General features: G+C 44.7%; 1 protein-coding gene across 2 annotated transcripts in view; it reads left to right on the forward strand.

The window, feature by feature from the left end:
* CCHR12.PART0H7orf26 (chromosome chr12.part0 C7orf26 homolog) overlaps positions 1–17,520 on the forward strand; it is a 1,310,154-nt gene that overhangs the window by 776,001 nt on the left and 516,633 nt on the right. The window lies entirely within an intron of this gene.

A 17,520-nucleotide genomic window follows, 5' to 3' on the forward strand; every position in this document is an offset into this window, starting at 1 on the left:
AAAAGTTTTGTTCAAGGACCTTCCATCCAAAGGCCTGGAAAGTGGACGCCCTTTCATTCAGTTGGGCAACATGGACAGTTTATGCATTCCCACCTCTGCCTCTTCTGCCCAAGGTGCTTTTGAAAGCAAGAACAGACAAACCGAGGATGATACTGATTGCTCCAGACTGGCCAAGGCAACACTGGTATCCACTCCTGAGGAGCCTAACACATACTCCTCCCTGGTCCCTGCCTCTAATACCTCTTCTACTGACAGAACAGCTACAAAACCCTTCACAGTCAGCTGAAAACACTCAACCTCGCTGCGTGGAAAATTCCTTAACACCACATCAGACTCTACTCTCCAAGGAGGTGCAGGATGTCATTTTGGAGGCCAGAAGACCATCTACAAGAAAAGCTTACTCCGCAAAATGGAAGCGGTTTTGCTGCTGGAATGAGAAAAGAAGACAGGACCCTAGAAAATTGAACTTGCCTCAGGTTTTACAGTACCTAGCTGAACTGCTGAACAGTGGACTTTCATTTTCTTCCATTAAAATACACGCCTCAGCCATTTCTGCAGAATTCAACACGGATCCTCCTTTATTCTCTCACCCTCTCTTACGGCAGTTCCTCAGAGGGCTAAGAATATAAGACCTCCAAGGAAGCAACCAATACCAGCCTGGGACCTTAATTACATACTAGAAAATTAACATTGCCTCCCTTTGAACCTGCTGCCTCAACAGATCTGCAATATTTGTCCTGGAAAACAGCTTTCCTTCTGGCCATCACTTCAGCTCAGAGGGTTTCTGAACTACAGGCCCTCATGGCGGTGCAGCCCTTCCTCATCTTCCATCAGGATAGGGTTTCCTCTACTAATCCATCTTTTATGCCAAAAGTGGTACCCAGGGTAGCCTTAAACCAAGCCATACACCTACCTACCTTTTATCCTAACCCTCAAAACAAAGGGGAAAGGCTGCTTCACTCTTTAGACATCCATAGGCAGCTACGTTACTATTTGGACAGAACAAAGTCCTTCAGGAAATCAGAACAACTTTTTGTGTCCTATGCCGTAGGGGCTCAAGGGAAACCAGTTACCAAACAGACCATTTCCAAGTGGATTGGCCACTGCATACGATTTTTGTTACTCCTATCATGGGAAATCTGTCCCTACTGGTATCAGACCTCACTCCACCAGGGCCACAGCCACCTCTACAGCCTTCCTCAGAGATGTGCCTACTAAGGATATTTTGGAGGCAGCCACTTGGAGTTCTGTACATACCTTCACAAAACACTACCACCTGCCCTTATACTCCAGAACAAGAGCAGGCTTCGCCACTGCTGTTTTGCAGGGCATTCTGGCTCAACCCAGTTCCTCATAGTACCTACCACCCTATGCATAGCTTTGGGACTCTACCCATCTGTGATTACTGCAGCTGTATGCACGATGAACATAGTACAGTTTTGTACCTACCATAAATGTAGATGTTCGAGTGCTAATACAGCTGCAGTACAGGTTTCCTCCTCCTTCCCCTCTTGGTTGGGGCATGGGGCCTAACAACCTCTTCATACCTCCTGACTGGGTTATCCTGTTATGTTTTATTTGCTTGCTTACACTGATTTTGCATTTCATTGCATTGCTTGCATATGTGGATAAGCTTTACTTATGTATTGCCTTCCTTTTGGGGGCACCTGACATCTGGGGCAAGAAAGACTGAAGAACATGGCGTCGGCTGTGTCTTATATACTCTGGCCTTCCTGACGTCAGAAGAGTAAGCGACGACAACCGACGCCGGACCAAGACTTTGGAATTCGGCCGACCGAGGGACCGCCTGACGGCTGAAAACCCATCTGTGATTACTGCAGCTGTATTAGCACTCGAACATCTACATTTATGGTAGGTACAAAACTGTACCTTTCTGCACAAGGACTTCTCACTCACAAGCATGGAAAGTGGATGCTCTATCATTCAGCTGGAAAACCCTAACAGTTTATGCCTTTCCACCACTGCCTCTCCATCCCAAGGTGCTCCTAAAAGTCAGACAAGAGAAGCCAAAAATGATTCTGATTGCCCCAGACTGGCTATGCCAGCACTGGTACCCAATCTTAAGGAACTTGGCTCAAGGCCCAGTTTGGACTTTACCTCAAATTCCCCATCTTCTGACTCAACAAAACAATCATATCCTGCACAGCCAACTCAAAGCCTTAAATCTGGCTGCATGGCAGATAATATAGCCACTCAGACCACACCTCTCTCTAAAGCTGTTATGGATGTCATTTTGGAAGCCAGGAGGCTCAGCACCAGGAAATCTTATGCAGAAAAATGGAAGAGATTCTGTGCGTGGAACCAAGCACAAGGCCTAGAACCACTTGTTCCAAATATTCCTCAGATTTTACAATACCTAACTGAGATGCTGGACAAAGGCCTATCCTTTTCATCAATTAAGATCCATGCCTCTTCCATTTCAGCTCATTACAATACTGAACCGCCTATTTTCTCTCATCCACTACTAAGGCAGTACCTCAGAGGGGCAAAAAACAGAAGACCCCCAAGGAGAGCACCGATACCTACTTGTGACCTCAACTTTGTCTTGGAAAAGCTCACATTGCCTACTTTTGACCCAGCCAATACAGCTGATATAAAATTCTTATCATGGAAAACTGCTCTGCTCCTAGCAATAACTTCAGCAAGAAGAGTCTCAGAGCTACAGGCATTAATGGCAATGGAACCTTTTATCATTTTCCATCCAGACAGGGTTTCTCTAAGGACAAACCCAACTTTTATGCCAAAGGTAGTATCCAGTGTGGCCCTTAACCAAACCATTCATTTGCCAACATTTTATCCAAATCCCCAGAATAAAGGGGAAAAATTTCTGCACTCTTTGGACATACACAGGCAGCTACGCTTCTACTTGGACAAAACAAAAGCCTTCAGAAAAACTGAGCAACTGTTTGTAGCATATGCTGCAGGATCACAAGGAAAGGCTATCTCAAAGCAGACTATTTCAAAGTGGATAGGACACTGTATTCGTTTCTGCTATGCACAGCATGGAATGTCAGTGCCTAAAAATATTAGGCCACATTCTACCAGGGCAGCAGCCACTTCAGCAGCCTTTCAAAGAGGAGTACCAACCAAGGAAATTTTGGAGGCTGCAACTTGGAGTTCACTGCACACCTTTACCAAGCATTATCACTTACCTCTTTACTCTAAATCCAGAGCAGGCTTCGCCACTGCAGTTCTGCAGGGCCTTGTAGCCACTCCTAATCCTATTTAGACCCAGCCGCCCTACCTCAGCTTTGGGATTCAACCCAAGTGTAATGACTGCAACAGTGAAACACGATGAACATAGTACAGTTGTTTACCTACCATAAATGTAGATGTTCGAGTGTATTCACTGTTGTAGTCCAGGTTACCCTCCCACCATCCCCCTTTCATTGCTGGGACTTCTCTGTACTTCTCTATTCTATACAACCTATGTGGTGTATTTGCTTGTAGATGAAGGTAATGTTTATGTTAGTGCATGCATTTTTATTGGCAGAATTTTTAGCCTACCCTTTTGGGGGCACCTGACAGCTGGGGCAAGAAAAACTGAAGAAAATGGCGTCGGCTGCATCTTTTATACCCCTGGCGCACTGACGTCAGGGAAGAGGCGACAGCAACCGACGCTGAACCAGGACTTTGGAATTCTGGCCGACTGCGGGTAGCCTGCCAGCAGGATAACCCAAGTGTAATGACTGCAACAGTGAATACACTCGAACATCTACATTTATGGTAGGTACACAACTGTACTTTACCCAACCTCCAGCCCCCTGACTTCTCTTGGCTCTTCTTGTTTGGTATATTTATTTTTTCTGGTGTATTTGCTTTTTGATGGGGGTGTACCATACCATACAATTGCTTCCTGTTGTGGGGGCACCTGACATCTGGGGCAAAAAAAAACAATGTAATGGCGTTGGCTGCATGTTTTATGCCCCTGACGTCATGGAAGAAGAGACAGCATCCGATGCAGAAATCTGACTACTCTGGTATTCAGGCCGGCTGAAGGCTACCTTTAGGCAGATAACCCAAATGTGATGACTGCAACAGTGAATACACTCGAACATCTACATTTATGGTAAGTGTACACAACTGTACTTATTTTTATCCATTAAAAGCAATAAGGAATCTTTGGATTTTCAGCTGCCTTTGAGAATGCCTAAAAATGTTGTTGTCAGAATGTTTACTGAAAGCATACAGACTATTTTTGTAGGTCCATAGGTAGTCTAGCAGCCAGTTTTGAGTATGTCTTTGAGGGGCAGATGGGGGGAGTGAGGGGGTAAAGCTACAGCTAAATTTATCGGCCAGTAGATTTGCAATGTCTTCAGCCTCAGGGCAGGTAAAGTTACTCATAATCAGCTCAGCGTATTGCTGTGTTGTGCTTTTGAGATTATGAACATAACTGAGGAATGCCTTGTGATTTTCACATCTGGAGAGGACCAGAGATGAGACGAATATGTATTGGTGGTAAGCGAGAACATAGGCTGCAGCGTGTGCTTTATCATAAGGAACCTTAATTTTAAATTAGGTAATGCCTGTAGATGCTGCTGTCAATTTGGACCAGTTGTTTTTCTCTGGAAGGCTATTTGTTGAAAATATAGGGAGCCTGTTGGCAGAGCAACAGCATTTTCAGCAACTGCCGTTTTAGCAAAAAAATTTTGCCAAAAGCACTTTTGTCAGCAGTGAGTGTTGTGCAACCTCTGAGTAGTTATATTTAAGATTTGGGGGGGGGGGTTGCAAAGTGCTTTGCTCCCCCACAAAAAAAAAAAAAAAGATTCACTCACAGTTTTAAAAAAAGAGCTTTTAGTGAAACAGTTAAGGAATTTTTTAACTTCATGAGGGGAAGGTGCCAAGATGTCAACATGCTTCCAAAAAAGTTCGTAGTTGTATGTGTTTGCTCTAAGTTAAAAAGGAACAGGTATTCTGAAAATGTATTTACTTTTTTACTCGTGTTTTCATTGAAACAATAAGTCCTCAAAATGTGACATGGGTTTAAGGAGATTAAAACAACAATCAACTACATAAGAGACCAGCCTGCCAAACAATGTGTGTATGAAGGGCTGTCACATATAAGTGAGAGAAATAGCTTTCTGTCATAAGGGCTACTCTGTCCATGTTATCACAGACTGTGAAAATAGCCTTACAAGTATAGACAAAAAGAGTATTGAATCGTATTCAAAAGTGTAGGGTACAAATAGTAATGTTGCCGGGCACACATTTGAATAGAAATGAGCATACAAATTTGACAACAAAAGGATAATGATGATTATTAGAGAGGATCCAGCAGTGATAGAAGAGGGAAAAGAGGACAATAATGGTAGTTTTGTGGTAATAAGTGGTTATTGGCTGGGATGGATTGCAGTAGCATACATTTATATTCCATCTGAAACTGCTGTTATGGAGATTAAGAGAATTTTGGGAGGAAATAAGTTTCCAGCATTGAATATTATTTATGGGTGGGGACTGAAACCTGATTTGCAGTAGTGAGGATGTCTTGAGTGGACTAAAAGGGAAAATATAACAGAAGAGGGAAGATTTCTAAAACAAATATACCTGAGAATGTATAGTATAGAAGACGTGAATTGATCCCAGGCAAAATTTACATATTATTGTCCAAAGTACAATAATTGGGTTAGCCTAGATAGAAATTATTTCACAGAAATGTCTGTATTAAATTGAAAACTTTGAAATACATCCAGTAACTATTGCAGATCATGCATCAATAAAAAATGAAATAAAGATGCATGGTAGTGAAGTAAAAATGACACACTGGATGTTTTCTATTTGTCTGTTAAAAACGGTGGAATTTAAGGAATGGGTAGTAGAAAAGAGTCAAGAAGTATTAGGGAAGATAGCAAATTCTTCAGAAGGGATATTTAGTGAGTGGGATAAAATGAAAAATGGAGTTTAAAAATACTGGGGATATGCAGTGGGAATTATGTAGAGGGGTTGAGAAAGGAAAGTTAAAGTGTTTCTGAATAAGGGGAATTTCACAGAACAAGAAGAGTAGCAACTGAAAAGTGCTAACGGGGAAAATAAGAGAGTTATTTGTATAACATGCATGAGTTTAGAAAGGTTGCTGTTAAGCAGTTGTTTTAATATAAATTCCAGACAACAGAAACTTCTAACACAGTACCTTAGGCAACAAAAATTAAAAAAGGTTGTTGCCAAACTTTGGGAACCTGTCAACCAAAATAATCATACAGCCTATCTAGATATTAGGAATATTTCAAACATTTTATAAACATTGTAAAGCAGTAGAATGTGGAAACCAAGAAAAGGCATAAATGGAAATATTTATGACAACTTAATTTTGCCAAAGTTAAAGGCATGAGGCTCAGCAATTAATAGCTAAGACCGGAAGAGCTGAGATAAAAATAGTGATGTGTAATCAATCAACAGGAAGTCTCCAGGAACAGACAGTATTCCTGAGGAAGTTTGGAGATTCTGAGGAAGACGGTGATAGCAATCTGGAAGGTTTTGTGTAACAATATTTAAAAAGGGAGGGGGGTGTATGCCAGCATCTTGGAAGAAAACTTTGGTAGCTCTATTCCCCAAAGAGGGTAAAGACCTTCAGGTCCATTTCATATAGACCCTTTCAATTTTAAACCATGATTATGAAGTATTTGTCTAAACTAGCTAAGAAGATAGCAAAGATGTTTTCATAATTGAAGAATATGAATCCGAATATTTGTGTGGAGGGGAAGCAAACGTGACAATATTAATAGTAGACTGATGATCCCTTGGTGGATAGTTACCTTCATTATTTTTCTTATGCGAGACTTTCCTGCTAAGAAAATTTACCTCTTAAGTGGACCTGTTTTTCTGTCTGAGTAACTAACAATGGCGTAGACTCCTTAAGCGACTCCTATCTCCTCAGGCTTTTCCTGCCTTTTGGAGCTTTTTGATCCTGGATTCAGTTACTCCTTCACCAGAATTCACATCATGGCTATTCAGACTTCTGTTTCCCCTTGGCTGCTGTTGCAGAGGACCAGAACACATCAGATCACACCAGTGCAGACCACAAGGCCTTCCCTGTCACTCAATCCAAGACCAGCAGGAAAGAACCCCATGTTATTATTTTAAAAGGAGAGAGAGTTGTCCACCTTATGTTTGTATGCAAAGAAAGAAGGTTATGGTGTGGAGGTCCAGCTGCCCAGGTTGGCCACCCAGTTCTTTCAAGTCTACATCCCAAGAAATAGAAGAAAGGGAAAAAAAAGTATCTGTCCTCCCTTAGCACCCCATCCAACAAAGAATGTAGCCCAGATGATTAGTTTAATTTGGCCAGAGGCTTGCTTAAAGACCTGCAGGCCCTTAATTTTGTCCCAATCTCCTTCACTTCTGTCACCCAGTCCCTTATTACAAAGAATAGCAAGAAACTTATTTGCTTGCCTTCACGCTTGGGTAACATTGCTACAGAAAGATTATAAAAGGAGGTTACAAACTCCAGTGGGACTCCTGTCCACATCCCAGAGGGATCCCACAAAACTGTAATGGGTTAAGAGTATCTTATTTCACCAACAGTATCAGATCTGTATGAAAGGTTCATCGAGGGGATGCCTCCCTCCCAGCTAGGCAAGGGGTTTTATTCAAAGTTTTTTGTGGTACTTTAAAGAGAGCATCTGGAGGTCCTGAAATTCAAAATACTCATTCTGTTGGCACTATTGCCCTTAGTGTACCCAAGGCATATGTGGTCACTCTGGACCTCAAGGATGCCTATCTACACATCCCTATACATTGGACCCACTGACACTTCATCAGGTTCTCAGCTGGAGAATGTCATAATCTGTTTTCCTTATTACCATTTGGGGTGTCCATAGCGCCAAAGGTCGTCACCAAATGCTTTGCACCAGCAGTTGGCTTCTGCAGGTTAAAAGTTAATCACATCTGCCATCATATGAACAGTTGTCTGACCCAGGGTAGCTCCACTCAGTAGGTACTGGCCGCCCTGGACTTCACTAAGTGGCTTTTTCAGGATTTGGGCTTTATCTCGAACCTGAAAATGTAATCTCTGGTGCTCTCACAGAGGGTAGAATTTTTTTCAGTCCCTCTTCGACGCCTCCATAGAGGTTGTCTTCCTTCCATCAAAGAAGGTGGACATTTATCAAGCTTATTTCCAGAAACTGGCAGCCAAGACCCAATTCAGTGCATGGGGAGTTCCTGAGAACCCTTAAATTCATGATCTCCACCATAATGATGTTTCCTCTAACCAAGCTGTTTGTGCTGAAAATGCAGTGTTACTGTGACAGGTGTGATTAATAAACACTCTCACCCTTTGGGAAAAAAAATCCACATTCGCTCATTCAAGAGGGAAGTACTCTGGTGGGTAAACCAGATAAAACAAAATGTGAGTGTGCCCTTTACTGTGGAATCCCCCAAATATTCTGTTTTCACAAATGCCTTTGGTTTTGCTTGGAGATTCTACTCACAGGACATCAAAGTACAGGGAATGTGGGATTTGCAGGAGAGGAAGAAACACATTACTGTAAAAGAGAATGTGGTTTCACATTCAGGAAATGAAGGCAATGAGCCTTCTTTGGACAGGAGAAGCCTGTCATGTTGACAGGCAATACTACAGTGATGTGGTATGTCATCAGTCTGAGAGGGTGATGCAATCTTACCAACTGGGGAGATTAGCAGTGATACGTTGGGAAGTTGCATCCCACACAGCATGAATCTGCAAGCAGTGCAAATCTCTCAGAACTCAATCCAGTGCCAGACAATCTAAGCAGAATCAAGGCAGACTCCAACTATTTATTTTACACAGGGAAGTCTTCCTACAACAAGTCCACAGATGGGGGTGTACCACAGACCGAGCTCTTTGCCTGCAAGGAAAACAGACAGGTGAGACTATTTTGTCCCAGGAACCCATGCAAGGAGACTTGGGCAGTGAATGCCTTTTCTATAACTTTGAGAGGGAGCTTTTTGTATATCTTCATTCCTCTTACCTTGATCCCAAGATTACTCTAGAAAGTAAGGAGGAAGAAACCAGAGATGATGCTCCCGACTCCCTTCTGGTTGAGACAACCTTACTTATCACTGCAAATGGAGACAGCAGAGGGACACCACCAGGCACTCCCTGATGTGATGGACCTACTGTCTCTGGAGAAAAGCGGTCCCTTCCTTCCCAAAATGCAGTGCCTGTGGCTGACAGCTTAGGGGATAATAATAAATCTGATGTAAATCTTTATTCATTCATTACTGTTAGGACTTCGGTTCCATCCTCGGAACCGACACGGCCATTACCAAGCTCACGCTAGCCAAAAACTCTCCGCTAAGACCTACCCATAATGTTCCTCTCATAGTCTCTTCAGATCTCCTTTGCCACGTTCCTCGTCAGACGTGCCAAGCCTTGTCTCTTAAGCGAAGTGTAGTGATTTTTTTGTGCTAATTTCTATCACTACCTTCACTTTTAGTCTGTTTTCATTAATTTTCACCTTTCGTCTATAAACTTATTACTTGTCTTTTTTCTACCCTCTAACTTTGGTAGTTTCTTTTATACCATCGTTGGTACTATCCCTCTCCCCTACCCTTTGGTAGGCCCTCTTTCCTACCACTAGTGGTATTTCTAAGTACCATTGTTGGTACTCTTCCCCTTTCTATCTGGATATTAAAAAAAAAAAAAAAAAAAAGAAGAAAACCCTCTTCTCTTTAATTTTACTGTTGTTTTGGATATTTTTCTTGTCACTAGGACTAGTATGGTGATGTTCATCGTGCATTACAGCTGCAGTAGTTACATATGGGTTTTCAGCCGGCAGGCGGTCCCTCGGTCGGCCGAATTCCAAAGTCTTGGTCCGGCGTCGGTTGTTGTCGCGTACTCTTCTGACGTCAGGGAGGCTAGAGTATAAAAGACACAGCCGACGCCATCTTCTTCAGTCTTTTTTGCCGCACGGTGCCCGAAGCAGAAGCAGTTCGCAAGTGCCGGTCGGCCAGCTCCTGAATTACGAAAAATTTGAACCGAAGTCTTCGTTAAAGCTAAGTACCCGTTGAGAACCTTTTCTTGCCTCAGACCGATGTCAGAAAAAGTTAATAATTGTATTTCTTGTGGGAAGCAAATACCGCATAAGGATTTCCATTCCCTTTGCATACCTTGTTTGGGCCCAGACCACGACGTCTCGGGCTGCCGCTTTTGTGCTTCTTTCAATAAACGCACTATCAAGCGTCGGGCGGAGTACGCCCAACATTATTTTGGAAAAGCGTTTAACTATAAAATGTCGTCGGATACTCCGACTACCGCTATGTCCAGAAAACGCAAAGAAAAGGACCGTCAGTCGAGAACTGCGGTCTCCATAGACACCACGCCGAAACAAGCTCCACGTGGACCGGTTCTCAGTGAGACGCCTTTGCAGTCCCTGACTACCGACGACACTCCATCGGCAGGGTCTTCTGTGCCTGAGACCGCTGGTTCTTCGGCCCTTTCTCAGACTACTACCGAAGCACCTGCTCTTGTCGAACCCACCAATGTGGATAGATCTACATCCACCCATGGTGTATTTCGGCCTTCATCTTCCTTCTCCATCAAGGCTTTTACAAAAGCTAAATCAGCCAAGCAACTTTCTAGGCCTGCCTCACAAGGCCCAAGACCTGGGCCCACGCCTAAGAAACACATGCTTAAGATGGCTGAAGACCTGATCACTCTTATTAGAGGCTCACAGGCCCCTCCTGACAAGAGACCCAGAGTAGAGGAGGATTCTCCTCCTTCTGACCAAGATTCCTTTTTATCAGAACATTCTGATGCTGAAGAACAGTCTTATTCTCCCTTCGAGGATTCGGATGCAGAGCAGTCCATTCCTTCTGTATCCCCCCCTGAGGATTTTTCATTTGGGAAACTTTACACTCCTTGAGAGAGCACTTCCATTGGGAAGGCCAGGATTTTTCCGACTCAAGAAAAGGCTCAGGGAATTCCTCTGGTTACCTCAGCATAGGCCTCTGGCTATCCCTCCTGTTTTGGAGGTTTTAGATGATGTTTACTCGGAGGCCTGTTTAAATCCTGATTCTCTGCCTCCTGCACCAGTTAAGCCAGATAGGTATTACAGAGTTCCTAATTCTCATCAGTTCCTCTATAAAGGCCACAATGCAGATCCTGAAACTATTTCTCAAGGCCCTAAAGGAATTAAAGCTTCCACGGCCAAGAACCCACTGCCTTCGGAAGGAATCTAGATCTCTAGAAAGGTGGGGAAAGAAAGTTTACACCTCGGCCACCCTTGCCATGAGGGCCTTAAACTGCCAGTTTCATATGATTAGATATCAGCAATTTCTGTTATCTCAATTAAAAACAAAAATGTCACAACCTGAACAACCAGATTTAAAAGAGTTGCAGGATATGATGCATAGTGCTGAGCAAGTGGGCAAGCACACCTTACAATGTGGTTATGATGCACTAGAGGCCTCCAGCAGATCAGCCGCCACTGGAGCAGTCATTCGCAGACATGCATGGCTAAGGGAACAAAATCTTCCAGATCAAGTGAAAGCAAAAATTCTAGATGCACCATTACATAAGGATGTCCTTTTTGGTGGTAATGCTGAGGATATTTTACGTAAAATGGAAGAAAAGGCAAAATCTATGCAGACTGTCAAAGCTTTCTTACAGGTTCAGCCACCAAGGTTCAGCAGGAATTGGCCATCAAAAAACTGGTCCTTTCCAACGACTGACAAAGCCCAAAGGGGCAGATACAGACGCGGAAGGGGCAGAGGACAACCCCAAGGATCCTACAGAGGCAGACAATGGCAATCACCTACACCAAGAAGTGGTGACGACAGTGCACAGCAATACAGAAAGCAAACTCAATGACTCCCTCATTGCCATGCCAAGCAGAATTCAACTGGCAGCACCTTTGGGAGGAAAACTGGCACTATTTGCAAAAAATTGGCATATTGTCACAACAGACAAATGGATTCTGGACATAATAAACAGAGGCTACAAATTTCATTTCCACACTCTTCCAAAAATGAGAGGCATGCCAAACCTACCACAAAATCAAAGGGTAGAGGCACAACTACAAATTGCAAAGCTCCTAAACATGGGGCTATACAAAAGGTACCTCACGCACCAACAAGCACAAGGTTTTTATTCAAGGCTTTTCTGGTGCCAAGAAAGGAAGCGACTGGAGACCCATTCTGGACTTATCCATTCTCAACACATTTCTTCTAGTGCCAAAATTCAAGATGCTCACACTGCAGCAACTCCTTCCCATGCTGGGCAAGGGGTTTTGGCTGGTAACATTGGACCTCAAGGAGGCATACCTGCATGTCCCAATCAGACAAAGTTGCAGAAGATACCTCAGATTTCTTGCAGGTTCAAAACACTATCAATTCTCTGCATTGCCCTTTGGCTTATCTACTGCCCAGAGTATTCACCAAGTGCCTGGCATCAGTGATTGCATACTGCAGACTTCAAGGGATACAAATTTACCCTTATCTGGACGACTGCCTGATCCAAGCGGACAGCAAACTCGCACTTCTCAAACATCTGGCATATGTGACACGTTTACTGCTTTCTCTGGGATACACCATCAACAAGGAGAAATCAAAACTAACACCCTCTCAGAAAATTACCTTCCTGGGTGCCAACTTGGACACAAACACTCAGATGGCTTACCTAACAACAGACAAACAAGGGCAACTATCTCACTACTTCAAAATGCTTGCAAACAGTACCAGGCTTACTGCAAGGAAAATCCTGCAGGCTCTGGGATTCATGGCATCTTGCATTCTTCTAATCCCATGTGCAAAGCTGCACATGAGGAAACTTCAATGGTACCTAAAAAATCTATGGTCTCAACACAGTCACAGCTTAGAAGTGGAAATTCCAATAATTCCCTGCCTACAAAAGGAATTCATATGGTGGGCTCAAGCATGCAAAGTAAACAAAGGCCTCCCATTCTGCAAGCCTCAAGCTATACAAGTCATCACCACAGACGCCTCAGATTACGCCTGGGGGGCGCACATGAAGGACAGGTGCATTCAAGGCAGATGGCACAAGACAGAAAAGCACCTTCACATAAATCAAAAAGAAATGCTGGCAGTAATAAAGGGATTTTCAGCTTTCAAACAATTCCTGCATCCAGGACAGCTGCTCATAAGAACAGACAACACCACGGTAATGTGGTACATAAACAAACAAGGAGGGACCCATTCATACCCCTTGTGCAGATTAACCATGACTCTTTGGAATCTAGCTCTGGAAAGACAAATAGAACTCCAGGCTCAGTACCTACCAGGAATGGAAAACACGCTGGCAGATACTCTGAGCAGGCATATGACAGACCCTCACGAATGGAGGCTACATCCAGACGTATTCACAGAGATTGTCCAAGCATGGGGAAGGCCAGACATAGACCTTTTTGCCTCCCACAAAAATCATCAATTAAAAAAGTTTTGCTCAAGGACCTTCCACCCAAAGGCTTGGAAAGTGGACGCCCTTTCATTCACATGGACAACTTGGTCAGTTTATGCATTCCCACCACTACCTCTGCTGCCCAAAGTGCTTCTGAAAGCAAGAACAGACAAGCCAAGGATGATACTGATTGCTCCAGATTGGCCGAGACAACATTGGTATCCACTATTGAGGAACCTAACTCACACTCCTCCGTGGCCCCTGCCTCTAACACCTCTACTGCTGGCGAGAACAATTTCAAAACTCTTCACAGTCAGCTGAAAACTCTCAGTCTAGCTGCATGGAAAATCCCTTAACTTCACATCAGGCACTACTCTCCAAAGAAGTGCAGGATGTCATTTTGGAGGCTAGAAGACCATCTACAAGAAAAGCTTACTCCAGAAAATGTAAGCGGTTTTGCTGTTGGAATGAAGAAAGAGGACAGGATCCTAGAAAATTAAACCTGCCTCAGATTTTACAGTACCTAACTGAACTTTTGAACAAGGGGCTTTCCTTTTCATCAATCAAGATACATGCCTCAGCAATATCTGCAGAATTCAACATGGATCCTCCTTTATTCTCACACCCTCTACTGCGACAGTTCCTCAGAGGGGCTAAGAACATAAGGCCTCCAAGGAAACAACCAGTACCAGCTTGGGACCTTAACTATGTACTGGAAAAATTGACATTGCCTCCTTTGAACCAGCTGTTTCAGCAGAATTACAATATTTGTCCTGGAAAACAGCTTTTCTACTGGCCATCACTTCAGCTCGTAGGGTTTCTGAGTTACAGGCCCTCATGGCGGTGCAGCCATTCCTAATATTCCATCAGGACAGGGTTTCCTCGTACTAACCCTCCTTTATGCCTAAAGTAGTATCTAGGGTAGCCCTAAACCAGGCCATCCACCTTCCTACCTTCTACTCTAATCCTCAAAACAAAGGGGAAAGGCTGCTTCATTCTTTAGATATCCACAGGCAGCTACGTTACTACTTGGACAGAACCAAGACATTTAGAAAATCAGATCAACTCCTAGTTTCCTATGCTGTGGGGGTCAAGGAAACCTGTAACTAAACAGACCATTTCCAAGTGGATTGGTCACTGCATACGTTTTGTTATTCCCATCATGGAAAGCTCGTACCTACTGGTATCAGATCTCATTCCACTAGGGCCACAGCCACCTCTACAGCCTTCCTCAGAGGAGTGCCTACTAAAGAGATCTTGGAGGCAGCCACTTGGAGTTCTGTACATACTTTCACAAAGCATTACCATCTGCCTTTATACTCCAGAACCAGAGCAGGCTTTGCCACTGCAGTTCTGCAGGGCATTCTAGCTCAACCCAGTTCCGTATAGTACCTACCACCCTATACATAGCTTTGGGATTCTACCCATATGTAACTACTGCAGCTGTAATGCACGATGAACATAGTACAGTTTTGTACCTACCATAAATGTAGATGTTCGAGGCTATTACAGCTGCAGTACAGGTTTCCCACCCTCCTTCCCTCTTGGTAAGACCTTGGGGTTTTGAATACCTATTCATACCTGCTGACTGGGTTATCCTACTATGTTTTATTTGCTTACATTTGTGTATTACACTAATTTATGTATTGCCTTCCTTTTGGGGGCACCTGACATCTGGGGCAAGAAAGACTGAAGAAGATGGCGTCGGCTGTGTCTTTTATACTCTAGCCTCCCTGACGTCAGAAGAGTACGCGACAACAACCGACGCCGGACCAAGACTTTGGAATTCGGCCGACCGAGGGACCGCCTGCCGGCTGAAAACCCATATGTAACTACTGCAGCTGTAATAGCCCTCGAACATCTACATTTATGGTAGGTACAAAACTGTACTTTTTTCATTATGTCTGAAAAAGCTAAGTTGGGTTTTAAACAGTGTGATAAGTGCAGGTGTAAGATGCCTAACTCAGATAGTCATGCTCGGTGCATTTATTGGTTGGGCGTTGACCACATTAATGCTTCATGTGATATCTGTTCCAGCTTCAGCAATCAGACTTTGGCTGTGCATAAGAACAAGTTGATTTTGAAGGGTATGATGAAAACTCCCTTCTCGGAGGCTCTCTCTGGGACGGAGGTCTCACCACCTCCTAAGACTAAAAAACATAAAGAAAAATGGACCCCCTCGGTTCCTACATCTCCATCCTCCTCAGAACCTAGTTGACACCGAGTTTCTCCCGCACCTTTGGAGCAGACCACTTCAGCACCGGGATCTACCTCGGAGCCGCCCCTGATTTTGACTCCTATTACTGTACCAGCTTCGGCACCATCCTCCTCAGTGCCATCCTTGGTCTTGACACCGGCTTTGACTACTGTACCCACATTGGCACCATCCCCGGCCACGGTGCCAATGTCTTGTATGGTTCCACAGACAATGACTCTGTCAGTTCTGAAGGTTGAACACCTTCCTAGAACCAGATATTTTCCCACTTATGACCCTTTCTTGGGACATCAATTTAGTCCTTTCTCGAGAGACCTGATTCTCCTTCGGCAGCCTCCTTCAGATCCGCCAGGAGATTTTCAGAACAAGATGTAGTGAGGGTTGTGGACCAGCTTCTGGCAGCTAGAGGATTGCCCACCCCTGCTAGGTCTTCCTTTCATCTTAGAACGGAAGCTTTCATGGCATATTCACCAGTATATCCTCCTCTGGCCTCTTCCCAGGTCCCAGAGACTTCGGTACCAATGACCACCCCAGTGCATACCGTCTCTGCTCCAACTGCGGATGTTCCCTTGTCGGCTCCGATTACTCTTGGCACAACGGCTCTGTTGGAACTATTGCACTCCCGGAGCAGTGATTGGGCTGTCAGCACCGTGGTTCCTAGTTCGACGCCTATTTTTTTCATTGGCACTGTATGGCCATGGCTCCACTGGCAGCTACCGGTCCTCTTGGAGCTCCTCACCTGGAGGCGGGCTCCTTAGGATGGGGTGTGACCCCAGTTCCGAGGTTGTCCTTCTCGGTTCTGGGCTCCCATCCCTCCTCGGGTGGGCCTGCTTTCCAGGTGATGGAGAGGGTCCTTGCCTCAACAGGCTCGCAGTCAGCACCAATGGCATTGACACCAGAACCCCCCCTCTAGCATGCAGCTGGCCCAACCCCCTACTCTGGGATCCCAAGCACTGCAGCCGCAAGACCTTTCCTTGAAGGGAACCTTTTCTCCGGAGTCCTCCTCAGAAGATCCCACTGGGGAGCCACCCCGGAAGAAATGGTGCAAGAGGAAGCACCTTGATTCCCCGGAAGAATCTATCACTGACGACACAGATTGCGATGAGGGAGAAGGGTCCCCATGGTCTCCCCTGGAAGACATCTCATTTGGAGACATTCTCAAGATCCTCAAGCAGAGGGGAAACTGGAAGTCCTCTAACCCTTCTTCGGAGGAATCTGTGTTCTTGCAGGCCTTCCGTGTGCAGCCATCTACTTTCTGGGTAACCTCACCTGCAGATGAGCTTGTTAAATTGATCATGCAGCCTGGAAGGTCCCAGACAACATAGAACCTGTCCCCCGGAGGTCAGACAAATTTTATCCACCCCGAAGACCAGCCCAATTGGTCCAAGCAGTTGGCAGTTGATTTCATGGTCGTGGCGGCGGCCACCAAAAGGGAACTGGTAGAAGATAGTTCCACTGTTCATCCCCCGAACAGGGAGTTTCAGGCTATGGACAGATGGGGGAAGTGAACCTATGCTTCAGTGACCTTTGCCATTTGATCCGATGAACTACCCTGCACAATTTACTCTCCTCCAAAGAGACCTAATTTCAGAAATGTCTGCCTCTTTCGCGGGGGGTACTGCCTGACGAGGTGCATGACACTGTCGCCTCGTAGCTGGCTACCCTGGAATCTATCTCAAATTCCTTGATGCGCTTGATCTCTCAGACCACTGAGGGTCAGCTCGAGCAGCCGCATCAGGCATTGTCATGAGACGGCATGCTTGGATGCATTTCTGTGATTTCGCAGACCCCTTTAAATCTTTTTTTGCCAACATGCCTGTTGATGAATCTTTCCTTTTTGGTCCCAAAGTAAGAGACACACTATCACGAAGTGAGAAAGATGGAAAGACCTTGTCTGCTGTGGGCATATGTTTTTCCACCCTCCAGAGATCCTATTCCAGGAACCAGAGGGGAGGAA

Source organism: Protopterus annectens, chromosome 12.part0 (genome assembly GCF_019279795.1).
Source record: "Protopterus annectens isolate FY-2018-M chromosome 12.part0, PAN1.0, whole genome shotgun sequence".
Lineage (NCBI taxonomy): Eukaryota > Metazoa > Chordata > Ceratodontiformes > Protopteridae > Protopterus > Protopterus annectens.